The sequence below is a fragment of the Topomyia yanbarensis genome, chromosome 1 (genome assembly GCF_030247195.1).
Source record: "Topomyia yanbarensis strain Yona2022 chromosome 1, ASM3024719v1, whole genome shotgun sequence".
In the NCBI taxonomy this organism is placed as follows: domain Eukaryota; kingdom Metazoa; phylum Arthropoda; class Insecta; order Diptera; family Culicidae; genus Topomyia; species Topomyia yanbarensis.
The window spans coordinates 11159475-11173259 of NC_080670.1; the positions used below are offsets into that span (position 1 = coordinate 11159475).

General features: G+C 41.6%; 1 protein-coding gene and 2 pseudogenes across 6 annotated transcripts in view; 2 read left to right on the forward strand and 1 right to left on the reverse strand.

Moving 5' to 3' along the window:
• LOC131676872 (FACT complex subunit Ssrp1-like) overlaps nucleotides 1-4973 on the reverse strand; it is a 56466-nt pseudogene extending 51493 nt beyond the window's left edge.
• LOC131676869 (mushroom body large-type Kenyon cell-specific protein 1) overlaps nucleotides 1-13785 on the forward strand; it is a 398326-nt gene that overhangs the window by 360605 nt on the left and 23936 nt on the right. The gene's annotated exons all lie outside the window — the stretch shown is intronic.
• LOC131676873 (peroxisomal multifunctional enzyme type 2-like) lies at nucleotides 250-2026 on the forward strand (annotated as a pseudogene).

A 13785-nucleotide genomic window follows, 5' to 3' on the forward strand; every position in this document is an offset into this window, starting at 1 on the left:
GAAAGAGACAACTAGTACCACCACGACACTATTAGCGCATTTCACCAAAATTCCACGCGGCCTTTCCCGATTGAAAGGAACGGCCGCGCTTAGCCCATCTGTCATAATATCGTGATTTTGCATAGCGAAGGGCTGAATGATAACACATGTTGTTCCAAAAACAGCCCTGCGTTATGCAACACTTTGTGCAGGTTGATTGTACCAGTTGCAAGTGGGGCCAAATTCACCAAGTTCCGTAAAATTCCTTTTAAATTACAGAATTGATAAAATTGCTTAGATGAGCTAAACTAATTAATTAAATCCTGTTTTAAAAACTGTCCTTGCGTTTAAACCAAAATGGGAAGCTTATTACTACCACTACATTACTTAATTTCAAGCGCAAATAGCAAATACATGTGCTAGTTAAACCAAAAATTTACTGGCAACATTACAGCGGTGATCTGCTTCGCCAGCCGTTCAACAGGGAACTGAGCGTGTCTGGCCAAGTCCGTTCTTTAAATAGTCGATGATGACGTCATTCATAGAAGCGTTGCGCGCTAGGTACACCAATCCGTCGTACAGGGCTTGGGAAGCGCTATCTTCTGGGTATTAATGCGTGATATTTTGACAAGGTTGTATCAACGACACGACTAGACACTTGCATTCCGAAACTGTATCTCAAATCTGACTACCCCTCAGTGACTCAGGTAACTGGAAATGTCAAATTTGATGTTTGCTTAAAATATTCATGAAACTAGCAGCTCTGACGAATCTGTTGCTATATTTTTTTTTTCTAATAACAGTAACCCATGGTTACAATATTGTGACTATAAATAAACTGGTTGGAATCTTCAATTCTTTAAAATTAATTTTATGATTATTGGTGAACAAATAAGCTTCCCGGCGCCGAATTTGCTCATTCCAGAGGTTAATTAGCTTGGGTGCGGAGAGAAAATGGTATCAGCTAACGAGAATCAACTGCGCTACGATGGCCGAGTGGTGGTCGTTACCTGTGCCGGTGCTGGTCTAGGTTGCGAATATGCCTTGCTGTTCGGTTCCCGCGGTGCAAAGGTTGTGGTGAATGATTTGGGTGGCAATTTTCACGGTCAGGGCAAATCGAATGCAGCCGATAATGTGGTACAGGAAATCCGAGCGGCTGGCGGAACCGCGGTTCCAGATTACAACTCCGTAGTGGATGGGGATAAAATTATTCAGACTGCAATGGAAGCATTTGGCCGTGTTGATGTTTTGATTAACAATGCTGGAATTTTGCGAGACAAGAGTCTTGCTCGCATTTCCGATGAGGACTGGAATCTTATTCATGATGTGCACTTGAAAGGTAGTTGAAATGAAACTATGAAAAAACAGAACTATGGTCGAATAATTATGACATCCAGCAACTCCGGTGTCTATGGAAATTTCGGCCAAGCCAATTATAGTGCCGCCAAACTAGGATTGGTCGGGTTAGCCAACACAATCGCAATCGAGAGAGCTAAAAATAACATTCAATGCAATGTAATCGTTCCAACGGCTGCGTCAAGGATGACCGAGGGAATACTTCCAGAGGTTTTGTTCAATGAGCTTAGTGAGTTTCATTGATTTAAAACTGGCGAAGTAAATTCATTTTTTCTTTGATTTTCAGAACCTAAACTGATTGCTCCGGTCGTTGCTTATCTGTGTCATCAATCCTGTCAGAATACGGGGGCAATAATTGAAAGTGAAGCTGGTTGGGCCACATAGGTCCATTTTGTTAGGGGAAAAGGATCAATTCTCCGTACATCAATCGATGATGATGTTACACCAGAGTATGTTAAGAGTGTTTGGAATAAAGTCACTGACATGTCGGATGCGAAACATCTTAATGCCATCAGTGAAGCCAGCATATCTTTAGTAGACGTACTGGAAAAGTTACGCGAGGGAAAGCATGCCGAAAATTCCGTTACAGAAACATTTAAGTTTAACTTTAAAGTTGTTATAGCGCATTGCGCACATAATAAGTGCGACTAAAAGTGCGGAAACGTAAATAAAACTGCGCTTTTACATTGAATTGTCTTGGTGTCTATTACGCACTTATGTATTATCCAACTGTGCAAACGTGAGAATATTTAGATCAAAGAGAATCCATTTTTCGCTCCCGATAGTTTACTTTAGTCGCTGCTTGCTTCATCCGCTCCCTCCTCTTCCTCGGCGGATTCACTTGCCGACGCTTCTGATTCAGGTTCCGAGTCGGATTTTGCAGATTTCTGTTGAATAAAAATAATCAAATAAAACATTTCGAGCACAGTTACACTACACTGATGAAAAAAGGCTTAAGAATTTCTTAAGTCAGGACTTATGAACCTGCACAATATTGATTCCATTAGACGATTATGTATTTCATAAGTATGGCTAATGGAATTCGTTTGCGGGTTTTATGTTTATCTTAACATTGTTATTGTGAAAATTTCATTTCAGCATAGTGAAAATGAAAAACAAAAAACTATTGTTGGAAACGGACTTATTCTGGCACTCTGTTTCAAGTTGGTGGAATCAATGTAACTATGGTTATCTGCATTTTTTATACTTTTTGCTTCATAAAATTTTGTTTATTTTGCAGAAAATAAATATTGACATAACAGAAGCATAACTAGTACTTAGGCGATTGTGAGCTTCTTTGGAAATATCAGGTTTCTTCAAACTCACCCAGCAAAATAACTCAATGTAAGCTTAGCTAACAATATTTTGTTCTTAGAAAAAAAAAACAAATATAAGTAGTATTCATTTCTTTTTACGATCCAAATGCATATAGTACACCTATGAACATCAAAGAAATTCCTATATAAAATTCATAAAGCATTTCAATGATTTACGTGGGTATATCGTATAAACCTCTTAAGAATGTCTTAAAAAATTCATAAGTACCACTTATGAAATTCGATAGGGACTGAATGGCCACTTTTCCTTTCAGTCATAAGTAAAACTTATGATTTCCATATGGGAAACTTGTGGCGCAAAGTCATAAGTAGTTCTTATGAATTTCGATAGTTATTTTATCTCGGTGTAGATAACATACCTTCTTCACTTCCTTTTTCTTATCGTCTTTCTTACCACCCTTCTTCTTATCATCTTTAGTGTCTGATTTGTCCAGATCTGACCCTGATCCGGATTTTTTCGCTTTATTAGTGTCCTTATTGTCATCGTCACCGCTGCTACTGGAATCATCGCCGGAGATGTACTCCTTACTCTTGAAGCCGCTTCCCTTCATTGCCGTAGCCGAAGCAGGTTTCTTGGGGGAACTTGCTTCCTTCTTGCGCTTCTTGGTCGCTTTTCCACCATCATCTTCGCTTGCTCCGCCGCCACCATCGCCTCCTGCTTCCTTGTAGGCTTTCAATGCTTCTGCATACTCCTCCTTTGCCTTGGCTGCTTTCTGTTCCCATTCATGCTTGTCCTTCAAATCCTTCCACATCTCACCACCCTTTTTGGCAATTTCGGTGACGGAGATTCCCGGATTGTCCTTCTTTATCTTCTCCCGACTTGCGTTCAACCACATCATAAAGGCCGTAGCCGGTCGCTACCAGCATCATCCGAGTCGTCATCGGAGGTAGATTCCACATTTGAATCAAACTCGTCCGCCACATCCGATTCTGCCTGGTTCGGGTTGAAGTCCTCATCGGTCGATTCTTCCGAATCATCATCGTCATCGTCATCATCTCGCTCCTTTGCTTCGGCCTTTACCCTCGCCAGATAGGCATCCGGTTCAGCCTCATTATCCGAATCGGCAAAGTCCTCCTTGTAGTTGCTTTTGCCATCCTTTCCAGTGTTCTTCACGTGCAATTTCTTGGACGAGATGAAATCGAACAGTTTCCCGTACTCTTCCTTCTCGATACTGCTGAACGTGTAGATGTTGCCTGCTTTTAGCTCGATTTCAAAATCAAAACTTCGAGTGGAGCCACCACTACGAGCAAAGTTTACCGATGCGATTTCCTCGAAACGAATGTGAACCGGTGGCTTGTGGACGTAGATGAATCCTCGTTCCAGTGGGTAGAGATAACCTGCAGCTGCCTGGAAAGAACATCCTATTGCAGGAGTTCCGGAATGACTGAAAACGAGGCAAAATATATTTAAATTAAATTAGCCCGACTTAAGCCGTTAGGGATTGGGATTCAAATAAAGAAAAGCTCACCCGATAAAAGTTCCCAGTCCGGTCAGCTTTCGGTTTATGATGACTTTCATAATCTTTCCGAGTACTTCGTACACCGGTCCAGCGAGCTCTTTAGTAAGTTTATCCTCATACTTTTCCTTCAATTCCTCCTCGGTGAAGGGTAATTCGATGTTTGTTTCCTCGTCCATCTGGAACAGCGTCACCAGAAAGTGGTAACGAGTTTGACCCTGCTTTGTCGGCGGATCCAACGAAATGACGAAAAACATTTGCCGACTGTCCTTATGCGGCAGCAGGAACAACCGCAGCACCGACGACGTCGGAATCTTAAAATCATACGTCTTACCGTGTAGCTGGAAAAAGCTCTGGAATACTTTAATGTCGTAGCGACCGCGCGGTGTCAGGCAATGTATCTCTCGGAATATAGCAATTGCGTCACCGGCGTCACCAGACGCAGAAATTACGGAATCCTGTCTCATCACCTGCTCCTGGAATGCTTCGACAGGGTCAATTTCAGCCGATTCCGCTGTTGGAATGTGGAACCGCATTTCCATCAAATTCACCGGAGCTTCATCGTTCCGGTGAAATTCGACTGTAACTTCGTTCTTTCCGGCATTACACTGGGAAACATGATTCAGCGGGATTTCAAAGCTTGTCTTTCCTTCCACATCGAACGAAAGAACGCTACCTGTAAACATAAAATGGTTGCTATACAGCAACAGAAAATAAAATAAACAAAAAGTGTTGCTGAAAAAAATATTTTTTGGTCGTATCGAGGGGCGACTCAATGAACTGGTAACTGGCGGTAAATTACTCGCACACTTTCTCTTCAAAAGATTTCATGAAGTTTCAGGTCGTGTCGTTGGTTGTATATTATTTAATTTTTTAATGCTATGATATCAAAAATCTTTGGGTTTATCTATTGGAATCTATTCTTAGAAGTATTTCGGGGCGATTTGCGCAAAAAATTTGAAAATTTATCGTGAGATGGCTGAATTATATGCGTTTAAAATTGGACCACTTTTCGTTACATACCATTTTTGTAGAATTTGCAGAGTGCACCCTCATATCGAAAACAAAGACGTAGTCCTACGTCAAAAATTGTTTCCGAAATCGTGAACAAGGTGCCATGAATTCTGGAATAATCACGTTTTTACGTTACGAAAACAGAGCCAAGAACAATAATGTGTTTTATAATTATATTCAATTTTCCCTTCCTTAACGCCTACATAATGCTTTTATTAGTGAAGATATTTGTTCTTGCTTTTCTAGCTTCAATAACGGATTTCACCATGTCATTACCAAATCGATGTTCTGTTCATGAACTAGTTTACAATTTAATTAACAAAAGTCATAAAACTCAAGGTTGACTCGTGATTTTATTTATAGATTTGGGAACATTATTCTGAGTTCGACTATACGACGTAAAATGATTCATGAACATGATTTGACTTTTCAAAGTTGTGGATTATTTCACAAAATCAAAACATATTATCTCGTAAACTATCTCACGAAACTCGGAGTATTATTCATGAATCTTTTCAATCTACGTGAACTAGTTCATGATTCCTAATATATTGACAACGACTCAATATCAGTGCTCGAAAAATAGTTTACAAAATCATAAAAAATATTATTCGTGTATATGTGAACTGGTCGGTGCCGGACTAAGTGGCATTGCATTTTCGATTTCGAGAAAACAACGAGTTTAAAGTTTGAATCGCAACACCCTTTACGTTATAATTGGAAATGAATGTTTGCCATAACTTTTGCTTATTGTAACATAATTCAAAACTGGTAAAAATCGAATAGTCCAAAAATCAAAAAATCATTTTCATGTATTCATGATTCCTAGTATAATTCATAACTCACCATTCGCGTTCATGAAATGGTTCACAAAATCAAAAATATTATTCATAGCTTCGTGAACATGTTCATCATTCCTAGTTCATGATTCACAATCTATCTTTAGTGCTTGTCATATTTAGAGGATATTCCTAATCATATTCAAATTCATCCAAATCTCCACGCGGTCATGAAACTTCCACGTGAATTATTTCACAACATTTGGGTTTTTCCATGAAATATCATTATGTTCTACTGCTAGCTGACTAGGTAATTAGTGTGAGCAGCAGACATAAGAAAACTATTAGCATCGTTATTCATTTGATGAGTTTCTATGTGATACAAAACGAAAACTGGGCTGAACAACAAATTTACATCATAGAGTCATAAATCGTGTTCGTGATATAGTTCACAAAACAAGATACCGCGAACCGGTCACACTTTTATGATACAGATCATATTGTCCAATTACTCCGAGAGAACAATCTTATACAGTAGAATGTGGTCAAACAGGTATGGGAGTACAATAGGCATTATCTTTGCTATGTTATTGCAGAGGTCGCTTATGTTACATGAATTAGATAAACGGTATAGAACATCGTTGAAGACAGTCATTTTGACCGAATACAAGTATTGTGTTGGTTTTACGATATTTTTATTTGTGAAAAAATACATGAAACACATAGCATGAAACATACGCTTGGGGCACGATATGTCAGCCGATTGGGGGCGATCTAGGATACTACTATAATGAAAATTTGAATTATTATGACAGGGAAACAGAGCATAATTTCGTGCAAAAAACGCCAAAACGAAGTGAAGAGGACATAAAGAACGCAATTGCCTTTGTATAAGAAGGCGCCAATATTCGATTAGCCTCTAAGCAATTCAAGGTTCCGTTCGAAACATTGCGTGCTCGTGTGAAAGGAAAGTGCTCATCATTAATGAAATCGCGTCGGTTATTTCGCGTGAGTTAGGAGCATTTTTTGATTAACTTTTCCTTCTCTTTTTCGATCATATTTTTTCGATTATTTCCTTCAACAACGCCTTTAAATTATTATATTAATTTAAGGCGTTGTTAAAGGAGATAATCGAAAAAATATGATAGAAAAAGAGAAGGATAAGTTAATTAAAAAATGCTCTGAGGCGCAAACGTGATCCTCGTACAACTAAGCAACCACGTGAGCCAGAATGCACAACTTCAATTCCATACTCTGGCGACGACGAGGACGCCGAAGAAGTCATTTGCAAGTACAATAGTCCGACTCATGAATAAAATATCGCGGTAACATGATGAGAAATGACATGGTATCCCTGACATGGATATGGATTCCATCAACGCTGGTACTTCGCGGGTGGTCGTATCGGTACTCGTGTGGTGAAAATACGGCCGATCAAACCAATTCCATCATACATAACCATATCACTGAATCCAACCGAAGATGATTCATATAATCAGAAAACGCTGGTCAGGCACCAAGGGCAAACCTCCTACGTGCCAGCTGGACGCTACACCATAGTCCAATTTGCGCGGAAACTTCTCAAAGGTAAGTCGCTATTTGTTGCGACACCTTCAAACTTGCATAACATTTTTCATACTTGACCGTAATGAACCAAATTCCCAATCCCACACATAGGATTAGAGATTTTTCTAATCTGAATAAAGAGGTTAATAATCCTAAGGTTAAAACCTCTGTAGTCCAAATTATAAAAAAAAATCTACATTAACCAAGAGACAACAATCCGTAAAATGCTGGCCGAAAAAAGGGCTCGCAAAGAACAAATCAAAAGTCTTGCCTAAACGCCCAAACTCCGACGACGAAAACTACTAGTAGGCGGGCTGTACATTCTAACAACTGTTGCTCTCGGGAGCCGAACGGGAACGAAAGCTGGCTACCCATCAGCGTATGTGAATGGTGCCCCATCTGCTTTTTCGGTTTTTGGAGATTGGCCGCTTCCAACCGAAGGAGGGAGTTCTCCGTTACCGTTTCGCATGTTTTCAACATGAACGCACACTACTACCACCCACGGTGGCGGTGTTTTAGAAAAGGTTAGAATCATCACCTCCCCCAAACAAAGGGAGGTTTCCAAGCTCCACACTGGCAAGGAACGATGGGGAGGCTAGCACACGCATACACACGTGCGGTTGAGTTTTATAATAGTTTGCAAATGTAGTCTCTGCTGATCTAACTCCCTCCCGGGGTGCCTTTTCGCAAACACACATTCGAACTCAGGGTGGGGGCCTGATGGGGGTACGAATTCCGCACACGTGCACACTCGGCACCGGCTCGGGTTTTAGCGAGGACCTTTCGTACATATAGTGTTGTCCTTACGAGGAACAAAAATAGCCTACTACTGCCTTAGCGAAGGGATGGGCGGGAGGTTGGCGTTTCGCAAGTTCAGTTATGTAAGATAAGCAAAATGGGTGCAACGGGTGTAATTTGTTGTGTATTTCCTTGCGGTCATGTTTTTAAAAATTCATCTACTTCAAACGTTCCCGGTATAGGGCTTTCGGTTAGCTCACTTAGAAAGTAAGTGAGATATTCGCGGAATCAATCTTCAAGCTCGCTAATTAGCACTAACTGCTCTGAGTGACGGTCTGAAATTATTCAACCCGAGGGGGTGTAAATTTGTTTTGCAATCCTAGTCTGTCGTAATTGGGAAATATTTATAACAACCCATCTTCGAGATGAGAAAAAAAGAACTTCCAGCAGAGGACTGTTAACCCTCCGGAAGTCGCGCTTATGACCCACTGAACGAGCAGCCGCTGGTGCCCTAAGACGATTTCGCTAGATTTTCAGAGCACCGTACACTCAGTGCACTAGCCCGACTTCCGGAAGATTAACATGTTCTAAATGAGGCCTGTTTTCGATTCACCGTTAAAGACCCCTTCACACGCACCCATTCAGTGCGACCAGTATTGAATGCCGAATTAGAAAACGAGCTCAGCTCTGCTTCTCCCCGGTAACAAAAACGGATACGTGTAAACGAGGCTTCCGGACCTATTCAAAACAGCTTCGCAGACAGACATCAACTGAAAGAAGCGGAACTCTTGTGTGCGAACCAAATAGCAGTAAGAACCTCTCAAGCGCCTCTGACAAACAAGAGTAGAGCGGCAGCAAACAAGCTGACAAACAAAAAAAAAACACACAACCAGAAGATGTCTGTCAAAATCGACTTTTTTTTCTGCTCCATCCGGGACGAGGAAACGGTCGTCGTTGTCGTCGTCGTCTTCGTCATAGTCCCGGACCTGCCTCACTCGAAAATGCAGTGCCAACCGAAAGGCGGCCGTCGTTTTCTCTACGAACAAAACACAACACACCACCGGAATCAGCCCAGACCAGATGTCGGGGGGAAGGGGTGGGGATGTTGGTGGTGGTGGTGGTGTCGACTCAGCACAAACGTGATTTTTCATTAATTTTCATTTCACCTAAAGCCTGGTGCCGCCAGAAGAGCCCACTGCTGTGTTTCATTTTTTTTTCGCCTTTCCCGAAACCCGTCGCCATTTTCGTTCGCCTTCTGGGACACGGGGAAGTCGCTCAAGGACTTCCCATTCGCTGGAAGAGCTTTCGCAAGGCGAAGAAAAGGAGCACATTTGCACGTGGTGTGATAAACCGTCCGGGGAAAGAGTGGCAAAAGCGGAACAACAAAAGGGAGGGGCCGCGCGCGCGAGGAGAGACGCTACCAAAGTGGTACTCTCCGGGGAAGCCTTGGGACTTGTGTGAAAAAATTTCGCCAGCCGGAAAATAAGTGGCACTTCTGCCGGCACAGCACAGCCCTGGTTAGACTGGTGAAGACTGCATCTCTTGGGCGCGTATATGATCGCAGTAGGCCCTGGCTTGGTTGGTTGGGTGCCTGTGATTATATGGATCCGGTGTTGTTGTGTCGCTTGAAAAAAAAATGAAGGTCCTAGAATACGGAGAAGGCGACGAAGGGCTGCCCATCAACACCGAACAACACGAGCGACGACGACGCTGATGCAGGTGGGATGATGAAAAAGTGATTTTTTGAAGCATTCTTTTCACTCAGGCACTTGTCCTAATTCCTGTCTATTCACGGTGTTGGGAGGTGGCACTATTTTTGGATCACACGTAACCGTACTTTGTTGTCGCGTCAGGAGTACCAGCTGCGGGGCATTCGGCTGAGTGAGGACAGCTCGATGATGGGGAAGTTCTGATTCCGGTTGTAGAAGCGTGGCAAAGGACATTGCTCACCGTTAGAACAAAGTTACGCACCAGTCAGCAGTGGCCAACCCACTTCAGTCAGGGGGTGATTATAACCTAACTAAATGACGAAAATCCGTTGAAAAGTGTGCTGTCAAGTGATGACGTGAAGTGGTCACGTTGCATGCTATGACTTCAGCGGGTACGATTGGGTTCTCATTTGAGCCTATGTTCAGCGTCTTGGGTGCTGGGTGAAATGAATCTACATACATGAATGAAATCTCTTCGAAGAGGTGGGTTTTAAAAGAAAACTCTTATATTCGTAAGAAGCCGTTTCGCGTGGACGATCAAACACCAGAACACAAGAATAATTACGCATTTCTAGAAGGTCGAACCAGGGGCCATAAGGTAGTACTCTGGCCCCTTATTTGTTCTCACTCTTCATTAACACTCTTATTCGTCATGTGTTCTGATTACTTAATCTTTTGTTAGGTGTATTCTATTTGCAGTTGAACGGATTATTTTGCACAAAATCGTAACGTTTGCTTGTATCATTTTAACTGTCAAATCTAATTCAAAGTATATTGTTTACATCAGTGTGAATCATCCGTCAACAAATTTTTTAAACGCTCATCGCGATACACCCCGAATTTCCTATGATTAGAACCTTCAAGAACCATCTATCGATCAGAAGAAATGGAGTGGCGGTAAAAGTTGTCTGATGTAACCCACGTATGGATGTCTTATGATTTCAGTTCGTTTTGTCCAGTAAACCATAAATCGTTCTGGGTTACGTCTTTGCAAAATGCAGACGCTGTTGAATATGGCATGATAAATCTCCCGCCTGCACCGGAATACTCCATCTACAAGTCCAAGCCTGTCATTCTGGAGAAAGAAAATGTCAAAATTTGCCGAAAAAATCTCTGATCTGGCGGGCGATTTGCAGATGAGGTGAAATTAACGGAAAGTGACTCTTCCGATTTTGTTATTCTGATTATAGAGGTTTTAACCTTAGAGTTATTCGTCTCTTTTTCGGGTTAGAAAAATGTTCAGGTTTGAGAATCAAACCCAGGTAAGCTGCGTACAAGGCAATCGATTAACCAACTACGCTGTTTCCACCCCCTGCTCTGTCCATTAATATAGGAGCCACAATAGTTCAACTTTAGCTACCGTACACAATTTAATTAATATGGACAGCGTGATGAATGGTGGTGGTTCGATATAGTGACGTCACCATAAGTGAAAGAAGGGGGGGGGGGGGAGTTATTACGGTACAGTGGACAGGATGCTACTTTCGGCGAACGCTCTGGAGAATTTGCGTTTGCAGCAAAGTATCCTGGATGGAAATGACCATTATTTTGGCAACTTAGGTTTTGATGTAGATAATTTGGGATTGACCTAGATCAGTTCCATTTTTGACAGGGGCGTCCCATCAAAACATTTTCTTCGGAAAGGTTTTTTGCTTTGATATTTTCAACACGTGCACCAAAGACACTAAATTCTCGGAGAAATGGCAATTTTGGCAAGTTTGTTCGATTGCCGAATCGATAAATAAAATAGGTTGCAAACAGTGCTAAATATTATCATGTTTTTTCACGGGTGTTTTTATAATTAATATTGAAAAAATGTGTTCTTCAAAAACTTTAATAACTTACTAAAAGGCAGAAAAAGGCAGCTGGAATAACTTGACCACGAAGAACCACGAAGGCAAACAAACTTCCAAAATTATTCCTCATTAGTTTCACCGTCGTGGCTATCGAAATCGGTAACAATTTTTTTTTCAATTTTCGTGAAGCGGAATATTTTCTGAAGCTGAAAAATTGTTGAAGCTGTCTTTATCCAGTTTCACCACCTACGCCATTCAGTGCTGAACTTATCCAACAAACAGAAAATTTCGTTTTTCAGAACAACCTAAAACACGTGGTTGGAGGTGATTTGAGATTGGCAGTGAGGATCCAGGCATTTCTTCTTTCGCCCAGATCGTTATTTTTACATATTTTCTGCTCTTACGGGTCATGAGCCACCTACATTTGTATTTGCTTCTTCGCCGATGGGGCTGTTCGTTTGGGAGTGCTGGACGCAACTTTTATAGTCGTCATTAATGCGTGACCAACAACAGCCACAAGTTTGACAACCATTTGTGCATCAGATGACGACATTCAACGCCTAGTTTCTAGTGTTCTAGTGGAATTTCTAGTGGAAACTGCAGGATTCTGATGGCATCCACACCATGTTTCTTATCAATTTTTTTGCAGGGCTCTAGTAAGACACTCATTTTTAGGTGATCCTGTAAGTAGGCTTGGTCCAATTTGGACCTAACAAGCCTAACTAAGCTATGGAATGGAATCTTGTCAAAAAAGTTGCGATTTTTTGAAAGCTTGATCAATTGTACACATTTTTCTCTCTTACCAGAATCTTGAGCAAAAATTTACAAAGGTTAAAAATTACCCCAACCCTGGCTCAATTCGGCCCGATTTTATTGCAATGGAAGAAAGTCATTCAAACATATTTTAATGGCACTTAATTGTTTTTTTCTTCGAGAGTGAACCAACTTCGGAAGGGCTCACTGTCAGAGTCAATTGCAGACAAGACGGGAAAGGCCACCCAGTAAAGCACTGCTTAAGACCAATTGCAGTGGGTCGTGATTCTAATTGTGATATTTGGTGTAGATTTCAATATCGCGTGGCAACGAGCGTTTATATGTTTGCGAAATCGCAAGCATAGACGTGGGTGCATAATCGCGAAGGTTTCGAGCGTTTGTATGTTACAGTGTTTGAACACATTGGCGATAGTATATCACGTTTCTGTAAAATATCGCGTGTATAAATACGATTGAATAACCGTGTGAACATTTGCATATTAATTTACGTAACGCATTTCTGGGTTCTTGAATATTTGAACAGATCGCGAGCCTGATATTTAATTTTGAGTGAGCGGTTCAGATCCTAGAAAAGAGCGAGCTCCCCCATAGAGTTCCCGGCAAATGTCCTGAAATTTGTTAGCTAGCGTATATGAGCGTAATTTTTTTTCAGCCCGAGTTCAACTGAATGCATGGACCCAGGTTTCTAGGACCGAGGGTAGGGGCTTCCGGAGTGACCGGTTGCGGCACGCGCGTGCAGGTTATCGCAATTGAGACCGCGTTTATAAATTCGTAAGTGTTAAAGCATTCACTTAATCACAGGGGCGTTCTTATGTTTACGGTTCGCAGGCGCAGGTTTGCGTGGATGAACGCAATTACATGTTCGTGTGTGTGATTGGTTTGTATTTTCGCGCTGAACTCGAGCGATTGTACGTTAACGGGTTTTATCGCGAACCGCGATTCTGAGTAAACGGTTCAGATCTGGAAGAGAGCGAGTATGATATTTTTTTGAAACAAAGATTGCAGGCATGAATCTGAGCTGCTAGGACCAAAGGCAGGGGCTTTCGCACGTGACCAATTAATAGTCGCCTGGGAACAGGCGTTAGTATAATCGTACTTCAGACCGCATTTATATATTCGTAAGTGCTAACTATTGACTTGATCATCGGAACATTTTAATCCATACGAGAACATGGGTGTATGTGTGCGCGAAATATCGTGCTTGCATGTGTGCATGCATGACCAGAATTGTATTGTCGGGAAAGGCACAAGTGTTTCTATGCTAACGTGTTTTATTGTAT